At 38.0% G+C, this 13,450-nt stretch overlaps 1 pseudogene; it reads right to left on the reverse strand.

Moving 5' to 3' along the window:
• Positions 1-8,466: 8,466 nt before the first annotated feature.
• LOC127161590 (NACHT, LRR and PYD domains-containing protein 12-like) overlaps positions 8,467-13,450 on the reverse strand; it is a 32,146-nt pseudogene continuing 27,162 nt past the window's right edge.

The following is a 13,450-nucleotide window of genomic DNA, read 5'->3' on the forward strand; positions in this document are numbered from 1 at the left end:
AGTCTCAGATAACTGTAAATTTGTGGCTACTGTGGTTTAATTACAAACGCTATCGTTAAACTTTATTTATTATAGTAAAAACATGGTACATTTTCTTCAGAGACTAGCTGATGTCTCCTTTAATTAATATAAAAACTTGACGTTATTTCCACGTTGTTTTGCCATTTTTCTCGTAGAAATACTTCGGAGACTTGTGATTTGATTTCTTTATTGTAGTGAATGACATATAACATTAAATTCTAGTTGAAACGCTGCTTAGAAATTTTACTTTATAAATGTGTTAACTTGTTGTTTGCTTTCAATGGGTGGTATTTTATGCGATTATAACAGTATATAAATATAATAGCCTTTTCTGTAATCGAAAAGCTGCAAATTAGTGCTGCACTTTGTAACTCTCTTCTCAGAGTCTAAAAGTTGTAGCGTATATGACTGTTATTGACAGAAAATGTCCTGTTTGTGTAAAAGCAGTAATGTGATGTGCACCTGACTGTACAAAGCTTGTCCAACAGAGTATCAACCCCTTATTTGAGCACCAAAAAAAACAAATGATGTGTGCAGTGTAGCCTAATTATTTTCAATGTTATTAACTGTCAAACCTCTACTGTACTTGTCAGTTTGATACACCTAGAAAATTCTAATGTAGTCTCATGTAACATTCCTGCAATAGTTAACATTATCACTGAGTTAGTACTTTATGTAGTCTTTTCATAAGGTGTTTCTGTGAGCAGGAGAGAAACGGTTCAAGACTTTAATTTTGGTCTGGCGATGTGACGTCATAAGGCTGCGCCGCACTCCTGTGTCTGAATTCATATATTAATACTTGACAACTTAAAGATAACATGTACTAAAAATCTTTGTCATATCTTTAACATACTTTACTAGCCTTTTGCTCTGGAGCTTTGATGCAGCCATCATCTTCTCAAGGTGCAAACAGGGATTAAACAGATTTGGTCTTGTGACAATTTACACCAACCATGTGAAACTGCATGTTTAATTGAGACTTTTTTTTTTTTCCATATTTGCAGGAAGTGCAGTAAAACATTGGTCAGAAAGGTTTTTAGAGCTTTATAAATGGACACTTTTTGTACGGCCACTATTGTGACTGGTGGGATTAAATGGGTTAACCCATTCTTTCTTCATTTTGGCCAATATACAAGACATTAGCCACAATGTCTTGTATATTGGCCAAAATGAAGAAAGAATTCTGTTCATTGCCATGTTTTTTTTTTCAGCAACGCTGGGTAGCCACTGCCCAGTCTAGCTCCCACTTAGCACTGACCCTGCCTTTACCATCATATCTTTATGTAATGATGATGAATAGACCTCACGAGAGTATGAGTAACGGTGTGTTTGTATTTACCATTTATGCAACTGGATGCAGTGTTTAATTAATGCAAACTAATCATTTGCCTTGCATTTTTCAGAATTTAAACACTTTGGAACTGTAACCCCTATAAAATTTCGGGGTCACAGACATTCAGAGAGAGAGAACAGAAAATGGTTGTGGTGACTAGCAAATTTCTCTAGGGGGCGACTTCCCTGTTGAACGATATGGGATAATCAGAGGGAGAAGTAGAAAAATTCATGCTAAGAACAGAACAGGTAGAAGATCTGCTGACTCAGCATGATAACTTTATTATGAAGAGTTAAACTAGTGAGAAGAGTTAAACTAGTGGAAAAAAAGAGAGTTTAGAGATTATTCTGATAGAATTCAAAGGATGTAGCACTATTTCATGATTTATTTCATGGAACTCCGGTGAGTTTTGTTTTTTTTTCGTTTGAAACTTTTGTAATTGTTCTTACATGTTCAATGTTAAGAAATATAACTGATTGTAATGAATGACGAACGAATAATGACAGATGTGCACTGAAATTAAGATATAAGCATTATTTTGCTGTGAAAAAAAACCAATCGGAGCGAGTCGATTGTTAAAATTGCTGCGTCATACATTACCCACCTGTGTGGTAGTCATGTTAATGGGGTATTTTTTTTCTCCAAAGCTATCATATATTAAAGTGTGACTTTATTTGTTCTTTTTTTTTTTCATTTGTGGTGTACGATAACGGTATGTTTAATGTGCTCTGTTTAATGTGTTAGTGTGACAATTTAGTATTTTTCTTTGCAAAAAGAGGGTAACGCCGACAAAGTTGAAACAAAGTCATTCTTTTTATTGAATATCATATCATTTCATGTGAAAATTTGTTGTTAACCTAGATAATGTAAATGACAGTGAGTAATACATTCCCTGCATTGTGCAGGTTGTTTTTTTTTGTAGTCCCCTTTTTGATGTACGGTTCCTGAGTTGGTAACGGAAATTGAACGGCGAGCCATCCGCGATCTTCAACATTGCACTGAATTCTTCCTGGTCGAATTCAGCACTACCTGGAGGGCATCGTTTTCTTGTATCCAGATAAGGAAAATACACTACATACTACACACATTTGCATTCTTGATTGGATCATCATTGAAACTACCTGGGTAGAGAACATTTTTTTCCCCTTTCCACATTTTTCTTGGACGTGACTTTACAAAAGACAGACGAGGAGATTTTTTTTTATTTTTTCTGTTTGGGACTTTCATTCTCTGTTTACAGGCCTGATTGTTTTTTTTGAACATACGTGGTAACAGTATAGTTCATTTTGTTTACGGTACCAATACAGTATTTTCCTACACTAACAATCATTATTGTTGTGTTGCTGTCATTCTTTAAAGAAAAGAGAATCCTCCCTCCGAACCTAAGTTGATTACTGCGCCCACAAAATTGCACTTGGTCACCATTAAGGGTGTTTCAACAACGGGTTACAGAACTTTTTGTAAAAATCTTTGATATTACAATACACAAGATGTTGGTTAGCAGCGATTGTATTTGGTAACAGTTGTGGAATTTATGCTGGTCAGACAAAGACAGACTGATCATAAAAAAGAATGCAACAAAGATTATTCAGTGAACTTTATTCAATAAGTTTATCACTTAATCTCATGCTTCCAGCTTTTTCTGTATCTGCATCTCTTTTAAAAGTATAGGAGTTAATAAGCCAAGGTGTTAGCTGCTTTGAATATCATACCAAAATCTGGCACATTCTGACCTCTGACAGAGAGACTGAATCTAACACATTTAATTAATGAACTTTTCACATAATATATTACACTGATATATGTGTTTATCATTCAGCAATGAAATTTATGTTAAAAGAATGCTAAAGACTCTAAATGGGACACTATACCAGGGATTCAGTGTAACTGAGGTTTGAATACCCTTTGATGGAAGAGCATCTAGCACAGTGTGAAACTGGTATTGAGCCAATCTCAGCTGTAGTTTTTGTTTGTACTCCCTCATAATTGTCAATCCATATTTCATGTTACAGGCACATTTTATTACAGGTCATTTCATTACAGGTTATTTCATGGACATTTCATTCCCAATGTATTCAAAAAACTTAAATTAATAAATCTTATACAGCAACTATAACAACCAACTAAAAGCTTTATGCCTTAATAAATACAAGGTCATAGGGTACCATTCTAAAAGAAATGTAATAATGCATGACTTAAATCAGTTGAAACTGTCAAAATGGATGGGTTGCAACATGATTGTTTTGAATGAGTTACAGTTCCAAATGAAACTTCTAGATTCACATCATCTCATAATTTCTGGTAGGGGATGAATTAGGAGCAGGAGGGCCATAGGTGTCTCAGCAGCTACTTGTACATCAGCAGCCTCACAATTCTGAAATAAATTGTTTATGCTGCAGCCTGCAGATACTAACTTAAAAGAAATGTACATGGTTTACAATGTGTGCATGTTATTACATACCAGAGATGTGGACTCGAGTCACATGACTCAAGATTTGACTCGACTTAGATTTTGACAACAATGACTCGAGACTTGACTTGGACTTGAGCCCTGTGACTCGGCAAGTCTTTATGGCTTACCTTATATTTAATAATAATTAAAAAAAAAAAAAACTTTCTGATGAGTAGGCTGGTTACTGAAGCATACGATCACACTGGTATGATTAGCGCAGCTTTTGGCACTGAGCCAAAGACACTAAGCGAGCGCTTCTTAGTGTTTTCATCCACATAATGTTTAGGATATTTAATCTTTTAGACATTTAAAATGCACATAATCACTATAAAGCACTTATAATAAGAAGAAGATGAAGAATAAACACTGATGTATATTGAAACAGCAGTAGCCTAATAATAGGCTAAACCTTTCAGACATAATTTGATTTTTTTCCCCAGTGAAAGCTTGTATGTAGCCTACATATAAAGTTCACTCTATTCTTCCTGTTTACCAGCCACTCACTTTCATGTCTTTCAGAAGAAATGGATGAATTCACATGTTGTATATCCGACAGGTCACTACATGGTAGCGGACATATAGCTCCTAAACCAAGCCATCAACTGTGATCATTATGAACTTGTTTAAAACACAAAATACATTTACTTACATATATTTGTTTATCTGAATAGCTACAGTTTTACTGTGAATAATTTTGCATGTCTCATTTCTTAAAGAGGTCATATGATGCCCATTTTCCACAAGTTGATACGATTCTTTAAGGTCTTAATGAAAAGTCTATAATATATTTTCGTTAAAAATTCTCAATGGTAGTGTAAAACAACACCCTTTTTACCTTGCCAAAATCAGCTCTGCAAAAATAATCTCATTCTGGTCAAGGCTGCTTTAAATGCAAATGAGCTCTGCTCACCCCGCCCCTCTCTTCTCTCTGTGGAGCGACGAGCCTGTTTACTTTAGCCGCGTTTAGCCGCTAAACTTGCTAACTAGCACATTATTAGGAAAGGCGATTGCAAAGATTCATAAAAAAAAACCTTTAATCCTTTAAACCCTGAACGGTGTGGTGCCAGACGTGTTCGGTTTGGCTACTTGTGGCCAAGAGACATTTGTAAACTCGAGATATTAACTCATCCCCTAAAATTATTACAATATTAAAATTGTATTTTGAATGAAGAATAACAAAGACTAAAACTGATCTATGCGGTGATCAGTTTTGGTTCTGTCCTGTCTGTAAAGTGCCGCATTTCAGCCGGAGTGATTACAAAGCGTGCACACAGCGCTGTTTAAAGTTCAATGGTTACGGTGAGATCAGCACTCGAGAGAACGACAATTGCCTTGGTAAGTGAGAAAATTAATTAATTTTAGCGTATTTTAATTACTTTTACCTAAACCCTTGTCATGTTTTACTTAGCCTACATGATTATTTTAAGAAGCTAAAAGAAGAAAGGTGGTTTATCGCTTGGTCCAGGCCTGCACAATTCTCCGCCGGGCGGTTTGTCATTTCTAACATGAATCCCTAAATTTTTAGGGTCGCTAGAGACCCGAGGTGTGTAATAGCTGCCAGCGATCAAAATAATGATTTTGAAGTTATTGAAAATGATAGTTTTGCAAATGTGGTTGAGATGGCGAATATGAGCCAGATGCTGAATGTACTGTGTAAGTGCGCTCTGACGATGATGGCGATGGTACAATCATCTGCTCAAATTGAACCTCAAAAGGTAACGAAATATGCTTTATTTTATTCTTCTGTAATTGTTCTTAAAATATCAAGAGTTTTTTTGCTATTGCACATTAATTAATTAATACATATTTATTTTTGCACTGTCACTGCAGGTCTGGACTCTGGAGTGCAGCATTACTTGTTTGATCATCTGCATTCAGATGAAAATGCCATATGCCTCTCACAATTAAGTAAAATCTTAAAACTTACTTGAATTAGAGTTTCCTTTCTTTTTCCTGTTGTACTGTACTCTCCATATGTCTAATAATTGTTTCTCTGACTTGTATCCCCATCTTAGAATGTCAAGCGTCCTCATTGCAAAGAGAGTTAGCATCAAAATATACGTGTCACTGACCAATAACACAGAGATGCCAGAAGTATCTGTTTGCCATCTACTTTTTGTTCTGCATGGAGCATCCAAAAGCCATCACTCAGTTAATTTCATTCAGCACTATTTAGCCCTTCCCAATGCTAAAATTGTCATGGGTATCTGAATGTAAAATTATTATTTAATGCTTATAAATTTAAAAAAAAACAATACTACTAGTTTGTTTTTTAGCTCCCTTTTCAGAAACATGTGGTTCACTAGCTTTTATGGGTTACAGAATTGGGGAAAGTTGCAGCATACAAAAAAAGTCAAACTACTTGGTTAATAGGTTTATAAGAGAATGTGGAGCAAATACTTGACATTTAAGGTAAAAGGTAATGACCTGGTGGTGAGATGCAAAAGAAGATCATCATTAACCCTGATAGCACACGAACATCTCAGAGACGTCTATTTGATGTCTGCATTTACATATGCAAGACATCTGCAAGATATAGTTTACTCATCTGCAATACATCTATTGGACGTTTCCTATCACAAATAGACGTCAAATAGACGTCTATTAGATGGCTTTAACATGTTTATGATTTAGAATGTATGTAAAACTGACATCTTAAGCCAGGCTCACACTACAGGATTTTAAGCCCGATTTTGCCCTGATTTTCCCCTCACGAGAATCAGAACAAAAATCTTGTCGAGCACCTTGATCGGTCCCGGTGTTCGGCACGGATTATCTGGTAATGTGAGATGTTCACAGATCGAATCTTGCACCTCCCGATCTGCTCTCACACAAATCAGGGCCGCCCCGATCGTATCAAACATGTTTGATATTCAGGAATTTAAATTGGGATGATCACAGCTATGATTACGCCAGTACTTTAACAACAGCCAATGCACGACCGCAAAACAGCTGCTGTACAGTCCATTGGATAGTGGAGATGGAGGAAACTGCTCCTTATGTTTTTGTAGTAACACTGTCTGTATAATGTGTTGAAAACATACCACAACTGCATGGAGCAAGGAAAGCTCTGGAGTGAAATCGTCTCAGTTTTCAACAAACCGGGTGATTGCATAAAGCTGCTAGGATGCTAACTAACATTTGTAAACATAGTTGCTGAAATGACGATCTGTTGTATATCTTGTAGTGTGTGATGCACCACAATGTTCAAATCTTGTAATGTGTGCATGTTTAAGATTTCAGGGAAGATAATCTGCAAAGATTCTCCTTATGTGTGTCAGACCCTTTGGACTGTTTTGTGTTTTTCCCCCGTGTATGCCCTTATTTGGTCTTCCTGTTCCGTTTTCAATTCATTACGTCACTGTCTGATTGTCTTCACCTGTCTCCCCCGATTAGTCCTAGTATTTAAGTTTGGTTGTGTCCACTGTTGGATTGTCGGTTCTTGTATTGTCATCCTGTAAAGTCATACCAGTCTGTTTGTAATTGTTATTCAGTTTATGTCTTATGCGTTGTGGTTGCTGGTTCCCTGCTGTTTCCTGTCCATTCCTGTTCTTTGTGGATTATTTAAATAAATTACATGTTTTGGATCTCCTCGCTCATCCTCATCATTCCCCGCACACGACGCCACTGTGACAATGTGTGCGCTGCAACCAGATTTCATAATCGGTTAGGATTTTAAAAATCCTGTAGTGGATTTACAGATGTCCGCCAGACATTTGTACATAGCAGATGCTTTCCAGATCAAGAGATCTTTAACAGACATCTTGCAGATGTGCATGTACTATCTGGAAATATACTATTTGATGAAAACTTTTCACATTTTAATTTTACTTTTTTTGTTTAATTATTTTTGCAAGTTAACTTTCAATGTATTTATTTTTATGACTGGCATGTTGGATGGGTGAGTAAGAGGGGAGGGGTTGAAATTTTTTTTTTCTGAAATGGAGTAGGCTACTTTGTCAATTTGTGAGGTAAAAATAATAAAAAGTGTGAATAAATAAAGTAACATGGATTTATGTAAATCCCTGTAACTGTTGCACTATGAATTGCTGTGTTATATATTGCTTGTCATTGTAAATGCTAATAAAAAAGTGTCTTAAATGATCACACAACACATTCATATGGTTATTTCAGTTTTTCTAGTGATAAATTATCTATATGAGAGATATGGCTGAGATATGGCTGTATATCGGCACGCTGTGATTACGCTGTGATCACAGCCGTACCAATATACAGTATATCTCACGTCTACTTGTGTGGTATTGCTTATATATTTTATTACAATGTAATGTACAGATGTTTAAATGTTATCCTATTTATTCTAGACTCATTTAATTTATGTATATTTCTCCTTTTCTTTGCATGTATAAGAAAGTCATTTAATTGGGGTTCCTGTCTGCTTGTCCTTACCGACACTCCATAGTGACGGCCAAGTCTACCTAGCAACCACTTCACCTTTACTACAATTTCTGCACAAATTAAACAAAAGATAAGATATAAGAATGACATGTTCTAGATGAATCATGTTTTGTGAAATGTACTTTTCAACTAAAAGGTAATTCTGATAATACTATATATATATATATATATATATATATATATATATATATTTGTAATAATACAAATTATTGATGTGACACTACAAAAAACTCCATTGGCACAAATGTAGGCAGAGAAAACCACACATACACATCGTTACTCGGCAGGACTCAAACACACATACACACTGATCTTACTGCCTGTATGAAGATTTATTACGCACATTTCACTAACAAAATTTCAGCTGCAGCATTAATATAATGAAGAGAAAATAAGAGACTCTATAACATCTCACTGTTAATTATCATGCAGCTAAAAGCATTATGGGTAGAATCTCTCATTAATCTATTCTCATTCATCAACACAATTTCACTGATGATCCAGAACAAACAATAAACCCAGAATAGAGCTTCTGAGTGAATGTGGTCTGGACTGTGTGGATAAGGTTGATTGTGTCAGAGACGCTGTAGAAGGACAGAGTTCCTGCACTCACATCCACATACACTCCTATTCTACAAATAATGGGCTTCACAGGGAGATCAGTCTGTATGTTATTGTGTCTGAATGAGTAACTGGACGGACTGCAGTATAAACTCCAGGACTGATCATTACGTCCAAACACACACTCATAACCAGCTCCCTTCCTGCTGATGCTCTTATATGACACTGATATAAATACACCATCATTTCCACTCCACTCAGTCTCCCAGTAAGAGCGTCCACACACACTCTCTCTACATAACACCTGAGACCAAAAATCAAATCTCTCTCGACGATCAGGATATGGCTGTTTCTCACTTACACGTGTCACCTCTCTGTTGTCCTCAGATAGAATGAGTTTAGTGTTTGCTGTGTTTGGATCCAGTGTGAGAAAATAGGCATCTGAAGACAAGAACAGAGACATTTATAGCACAAAACAATCACTAAAGCTGTATGTGTGTGTGTGTGTGTAGACATACATTTTCGTGGTCCTGCTGTAATCCTGGATTCTCCTCCATGATCCACACTAAAAAACACATACAGTCACATTCAAATCACTAAACTGGATAAAAGCGTAGTCTGAAATCTGGAAGTAGTTTCGAAAATTTGAAGTTTGAGTATGAAAATTATAGCTGTAGCTAGGCAGTCCCCCTTGTGTCTGGGTGGTTGCTAATGTGTTGCTAGTGTACTCTGGGTGGATGTTAGTGTTAGTGTCTGGTCCTAACTGCCCTGCTCTCAGTGGGACTCTTGGGTCACTGGCATGGGAGGCAGGCACTTCAACAAGGATGCTAAACACCATAGCCTAGTCCATAGTCAGTCACTAGTCTGCTTCTTGTGATCAGGGGAGTCCAAAATGCAGCAGCTAGAGTCCTTACTAGAACCAGGACGTATGACCATACTAGCCCGATTCTATCAACACTGCACTGGCTCCCTATTAAACATAATATACAATTTAAAATTTTGCTAATTACTTAAAAAGCACTGGGCTGCATTTCCCGAAACCTTCTTAATGCTACTCTGTTCTTATATTATACCTTAAGCTGGACCTTATTGTTAATATTTGTTTCCTGAAATGTTCTTAGTTAAGTAAACCTATTGTAAGTCATACTTTTGTAAGATTGGTTTGGACCATGTGGAATATTTTTATTAATCTCGATTCATTAAGCTTAATTAATAAGTGAAAACTATTCTACTATTATTTACTATTATTATTTTGACTGTGTGTAGTGACTGTGTGCTAAGGATTGTAGTGAGCTAAGAACTGAGTGAACTATTTAAAGGTTGAAAAACATTAAAAGAACATATTCAGGAACTAGAAATACATGACAGCTATTAATCAACCTTCAGGAACTCCTATATTGTAAAAACAAACAAACAACAACAAAAAAAAAGTCCAAAAATACAGTCCAAAAAATCTTGTCCTAAAATACAACAATGCATGTATAGAATACCATGAACAGCTTCAAGTGTATATACAGTTGAAGTCAAACGTTTACATACACCTTGCAGAATCTGCAAAGGGTAAATTATTTTACCAAAATAAGAGGGATCATACAAAATGCCTAAATAAGATATTTCATGTGAAAGATGTTTACATATATCATATTTACCTTAAATTTTAAATACGGTGTACTTCATCTTAGTTTTTCATGAGATGATATGTCATAGGATCAGCATATCTTAAACAGATTCACAATCCCACAGTATCAAGAGTATTATCAATTACAGCAGGAAAGATGTTGGATGCCCTGGGGATCCATCTCTCCCAGATGCCCTGAAGACACACTGTGCCTGCTTTGAGACATCAAACTCCTCCCCCAGCTCCAAACTGGCATCTTTATTAGGTAAGCTTGGTACCAGGCACCAAAATGCCTGTTTTTTATTCATCTATTTTTTGCCTTTATTGTGACAGGACAGATCAGAATTGACAGGAGGGGAAGTGGGAAAGAGAGTGGAGGATGGGATCGGGAAAGGCCCTCGAGTCAGGATTCAAACATGGGATGCCGGGAGCGCATCGAAAATGCCTGTTGACTGGCAGACTACTATCTATAAATATATTTGAATGCTCTTTTATAGCATTAATGCAATAATAGCATTTATATAAAAACAATGTAAAAGTATTCTGACAGTACAGTACATATCAACTGATTCTATGCATTATTTTTCATTTGAATACCCTGAGAATGAGCTGAATAGGATTAGAGTTAAAAAAGATTCCTTATCCTATGATCCCTCTGGTGGTCATCCCTGGTATTACAGTCTTCATCTGCCAGTTTACATGTATGATATTTTTAATGTTTTTCGTGTCTGTGAGCAAGATACATGTATGAAACTAAGGACATTTCCTAAGAACGTTTCCTTTTGACATTATTGTGATGAATTTTGAAGGAAATTGAGTAAAATTAAGGGGCTGATTTTAAAGCATTTTGAAAATTACACACTTCCTGCTGCCAGTTGGTGGCACTACAACTTTGACTCCTAATAGTCACATCTATGTGATCGGCATTATACAATGAACAAACTGCTGAAGTTTGATCAAAATCAGACAAAGTGTGCAAATGTTATTAGACACTTCCTGTTTCTCATTTCTCACCATTTTCGCCATTTTTAAGGCTAAATCATGCACCCCCCAAAGCAACCCAAAGCACCCCCGGCCTTCCCACCCCTTTGGTTCTCTCCAACGCTGGAAAGCTGATACAATATTTACTCTGGTCCTACTCACCTTATTGCAGCGTTTCCCAATCCCAGTCTTTCGTATGTATCTCTTATCACGAATGACGTTTGTTCTATTCGACCATAAGTGCCCTGTAAAGTGGACATCACAGGATCTTTGGCATGATTCCAGTTCGAAACAAGTGTATATGTTCCATTCAGAGGGTGTTAAAGTGTGCGAGACGTGAATTTAAATTGTATTCATTTACAGAGGTATATGATGTCACACTTCTTTTCGTCTGCGCAGGCATCGGCACAGCACAAATTCATGAAGGAATATTCCGAAGTGAAGTAAACTTCAACGGATTTCCCCTACTCAGGATGTAGGGAGCAATGAACAGTGTGTAGGGATCATATCAATCGGAACACAATCCATGCACGTAGCTCCAATGTTAGGACAGTGTCCATTGCCCCCAAGGGGGGAGAGACACTACAGATATCACATCCTGCCGGAAGGAGAGGTAACGTGAATAACCACCTAGGACTCACAGAGGGAGTACTACATAGGAAGAATTCTGAGGTGGGCTCCACATAAGGAGAGACTACCAAAAACTCAGAACCTAGAGACAAACCTGTCTCATGGGAAACACCGCATCTCTAGGGAATATAGGTGGGGAAAACACATGGGGCCGCATGAAGAGCCACTGCATGTGGAGAACCAACCCAATACAAGAGTTCACAAAAGACAAACTACCTTGTATTGGATTCTTACTGCAAGTTCCTCCGCTGAACCTAGCTACGTGTGATGTGCTAGAGTGATGGAAAAGAGTGATTCATGGTTCACGCAAGGAAACTTACTGAACTGAATAAGCATAATTGGCATAAGGGGAAGCACTATTGTAAACTCTACACCGCACCAGTCTCCTGAGTCGAAGAGCTTGCGTTAAGGACTCTGGAAGGCACCGATTCCATTTGCAGATTATAAAACCTGGCGAATGTGTTAGGTGTAGCCCAACCTTCAGCTCTGCAAATGTGTGTTAAAAAGGCCCCATTCGCCAAAGCTGCCGAGGCAGTGACTCCCCTGGTCAAGTGGGCTCTCACTCCCAGCAGGCAGGGTAAGCCTCTGGCCTGGTAGAGATCCTTTGCTTCCCCTTCTGCTGTCCTCCAAAACAGACAAAGGGCTGTTCAGAACGTCTGAAACTCTGAGTATGTTTAATATAAGTGCGCAGAGCATAGACTGGGCATAACAGGGATAGGTTGGGGTTGCCTTCCTGGGAAAGGATAGTTTGCAAGGTTACCACCTGATCTCTGAAGGGAGTGGTGGGTACCTTGGGCACGTATCTAGGCCGGGGTCTCAGGACAATGTGAGAGTTTGCAGGCCCAAAGTCCAGGCATGAATTGTTGACGGAGAGGGCTTGAAGATCTCCCACTCGTTTGACAGAAGTGAGTGCAGCCTGGGAGGGTTCAACCATTGGGTACCTCTGAGGAATCTAATGACCAAATCGTGCCTCCCCACTGATCTGCCTTCCACCAAGTCATGGTTGGCCGATAAAGCTGCCACCTGGACCTTGAGTGTTGAAGCAGACAGGTGCCTATCCAGGCCTCCTTGTAGGAAGAATAGCACTGATTCTATGCCACATCTCTGTGGGTCCTTCCTTTGGGAAGAACACCAGTTTACAAAAATGCGCCATTTCAGGATGTACAACTGCTTAGTGGAGGGGGCTCTGGCCTTTACAAGGGTGGTCACCACTGCGGGTGGAAGATCTTTGAAGGGATTATAGATGGAGGTTCCAGAGATCTGGGCATGGGTGCCAGATTGTGCCCTTCCCCTGTGATAGGAGGGCCTTCCTCAGAGGAATGCGCCAGGGAGGAATCGATGATAGGAGCATGAGCTCCAAAAAAACAAGTTCTGTTGGGTCAAAACGGGGCCACCAGAAGAATCTGTTCCTTGTCCTCCCTGACTTTGCACAGTG

The sequence above is a fragment of the Labeo rohita genome, unplaced genomic scaffold (assembly GCF_022985175.1).
Source record: "Labeo rohita strain BAU-BD-2019 unplaced genomic scaffold, IGBB_LRoh.1.0 scaffold_68, whole genome shotgun sequence".
Lineage (NCBI taxonomy): Eukaryota > Metazoa > Chordata > Actinopteri > Cypriniformes > Cyprinidae > Labeo > Labeo rohita.